At 37.2% G+C, this 3,121-nt stretch overlaps 1 non-coding gene across 1 annotated transcript; it reads left to right on the top strand.

Annotated features, from left to right (window-relative positions):
• The first annotated feature begins 583 nt into the window (after window positions 1-583).
• Window positions 584-702, top strand: LOC145738555 (5S ribosomal RNA). Its single transcript, XR_014180806.1, has one exon. It is a non-coding gene; the product is annotated as a 5S ribosomal RNA (ribosomal RNA).
• The last annotated feature ends 2,419 nt before the right edge of the window (window positions 703-3,121 follow it).

The raw sequence follows: 3,121 nt of genomic DNA, 5'->3' as shown, positions 1-3,121 counted from the left end.
TAACTCATGTCAATCAATACTCATAACGCATTAGTGATTCGAAATACCTCAAATGTCTGCATAAGGGTTAAGACCTCGGAGGCAGACCCGATTTTCCGCTCAGCGCTCCCTGAATGTATTGTATGCTTTTACTCTGATCCAAAACATCGACCAACATGACTTAGTCATGAAGGGTTAGTAACTATAGTGCGCTCGGCGTATCACGTTACTTTAATTACACTATTGTATAAATAGCATAGGTACATCTATAGTGCAATGTAACATCTGTAATTTGTAAATAAATATTTTTGAGTTGAGTTGAGTTGAGGTTCCCGTCCGATCACCGCAGTCAAGCAGCGTAGGGCGTGGTTAGTACTTGGATGGGTGACCGCCTGGGAACACCACGTGTAGTTGCCTTTTTTTACACTTGTGGACGAAAATGATATGAAATTTATGCTTTTTTTGAAAGTCGGTTATATCATCTTTTTAAAAACTAGCTACAGCTCTGAGATAATTAAGCCAATCATTTCAACCATGAAAATGACATTTGCATTTCTCCTACACTTTTGGTGGTTTTTATTACTCGGTTATTGATAATTTTATAGGCAACTGCCATACCACGCTGGATATACCGGTTCCCGTCCGATCACCGCAGTCAAGTAGCGTAGGGCGTGGTTAGTACTTGGATGGGTGACCGCCTGGGAACACCACGTGTAGTTGCCTTTTTTTTGCACTTGTGGACGTGTGGTGTTTAGCTTAGTAAAAAACTTTTTATCTCGCAACAATTCAATTTGGTCATCAATCAACGGGAGTGGAAAATTGTCTCGACGGTTAATCTTATTTAAATCTCTGAAATCAACACACATTCTAGTCTTTCCAGACTTATTCTTAACAAGAACTATAGGAGAACTGTACTGTTAATTGCTCTTTCGGATAATTTTCCTCTAACATAAATCTTGTATTATTTCACCTACCTCCGGTCTCTCTTTGTGTGGAAATGGATTGTGATTTGAAAATCTGATTCAAATTTAGTCCATTGGATTTAGCCCTTCGTAGACATTCAAATCTGGAAAATTATCATTAGTATCAATCACATCTATCATCATAATTTGTTTACCAAAATTGTCAATCTCTAAATCTAAATCACATTCTAAATTATTATCATTAACTTGCTGAATACAAACATTGCTTCCCTCAACAGTAAACTTGACATTGTCGTGACATAATACATCTCTGCCTATTAGACAAGAATGATTCATAGCATAATCATGAATTACATAAAGCTGTACACATAAATTCAAAGTTTGAATATGAACCTTACATTGAAATGAGCCTAAAAGTTCAATATTTGTCTGATTCGTGCAAACAAATCTTTCATTGTCACTTATTGGTTCCAAAATATTGTCACGAATGGAAAATCCATTTATTTAAAAGATGGACTTATTATTCAAAAAGTATAAATTCATTAAATTAAATCAGATATTCGGAGATGGCAAAATAATAAAATGCGTGAGGCAAAGTTACAGTCAGAATGCCCATAGTGCATCATCTCTATTTTTAGCGATGACAAATCCCCGCTACTGTTGCGATGCAGGCGACGAGGAATAACAAACTACGTCAGCCAGTCAATCGGGTATAAATTTAGCTCGACATGCGTTATGAACGAGAGACGATCAGAGACAGTCGAAGACTCTGCCTCAGACGGTAGAGCCCAGCCAGAAGACTCGGCTCGCACCACAAAATGTAGTCGTCCCGAATTCTGCAACCCGCACCGGGTTCGTAAATTAATTAAATAGTAAACCATTTTCTAAATTATAATAAATCGCGAGTGCCAAAGCCTCCAGAAAGCTGCCCTCATCATTGTTTAACAAATGTAAGTATGGATTTATTATTGTAATATTTTGTGCATGTAAAAGGTATTGTATAGAGTGTTTCCTTTCGGGAATTATGTTTGGAGGTTTTATTCCGATTCACTAAGTTCATAAAGCAACCATTTTGTCAATTAGTTTTAACTGTTATTTAGTTATTAAATTATATTTTTCTACCAAGTGGTTTGATTCTACCTCTGAAACAAAATCTCGGTAAAGGCGTTTATTAAAGTAATAAACGCATGTCTCGTTTAACTTGCTGGGTCAAAAGGGCAGCATCTCCTAACCTCACTGGATGACTGACTGATCTGGCCAATGGAGTACACACGATTCCTATCTTGGCTAGGTTGACCAACAGAAATCGGTCTAGGTTGACTTCTTGGTCCTAGTATTGGTAGTCCTGGTCTGACATTATCATTCCTATGCCTTTGACGAGTTACAAGAAAGATTACTGAACATCCATGATCTTGTCAGGGAAAGTTTGAATCTAGCTAGCGACAAGATGAAAGCTCGTTATGATCTTATGGCCAATTCGGGAGGGTTCCAGAAGGACGATAAAGTTTGGTTGTTTAACCCTCAGAGGAAGAAAGGCAAATCACCGAAATTAACACCGGTTTGGGAGGGACCTTACAATGTGGTAAAAAGGTTAAACGACATCGTGTACAGGGTGCTGCATTTTCGATGGTTTTACGGGGTACAGAGAAAACGGTAATAGATAGAAAAAAAGTAGCATACGTGTTCTGATCTATTTTTCTGAGCTGAGATGACTGGCGAAGAGTGGGCTGCGCAAACTTCTTTTGTTTCAAAGATACGGGGGGCTTTTGAAAATTGGTCATTTTGGAACCTCCTCTGTATTTCATTTGCTATTAAAGTTATCAAAAAAGGAGAAACGGTTTCCGGTAGAAGTTTTGACGTAGAATCCAATGGCGTAGTCAGTTTTTTTCTATTGCGTTTAGTTTCTGACATATGACAGTAAGTTATATTTTTTTAAATGGAACACCCTATATATTTTTACAAAATTTATAAAACCTTTATTTTGACATATATTTGACAGTTCAAGGTCACCTTGCAGATCAAATAGCGAAAAACAGACTTTGGTAAATTCAAGCCCTTTAATTACCCTGCCCATATACCAAATTTCAAAATTTTGTCTCAAAAAATGATGAAATTATCGCGTTTTCTACGTGAACTCTGTATATAGGAATTGCTAGATCTAACTTGACGTAGAGGGAAAACTATTGAAGTTAAAGTGCTCAAATTTGGTATAGGGGTTA

Source organism: Ips typographus, linkage group LG15 (assembly GCF_016097725.1).
Source record: "Ips typographus isolate SLU linkage group LG15, UJ_Ityp_2.0, whole genome shotgun sequence".
NCBI lineage: Eukaryota > Metazoa > Arthropoda > Insecta > Coleoptera > Curculionidae > Ips > Ips typographus.
The sequence above is the reverse complement of the archived record's forward strand: the minus strand, read 5'-3'. Positions and strand labels throughout refer to the sequence as shown.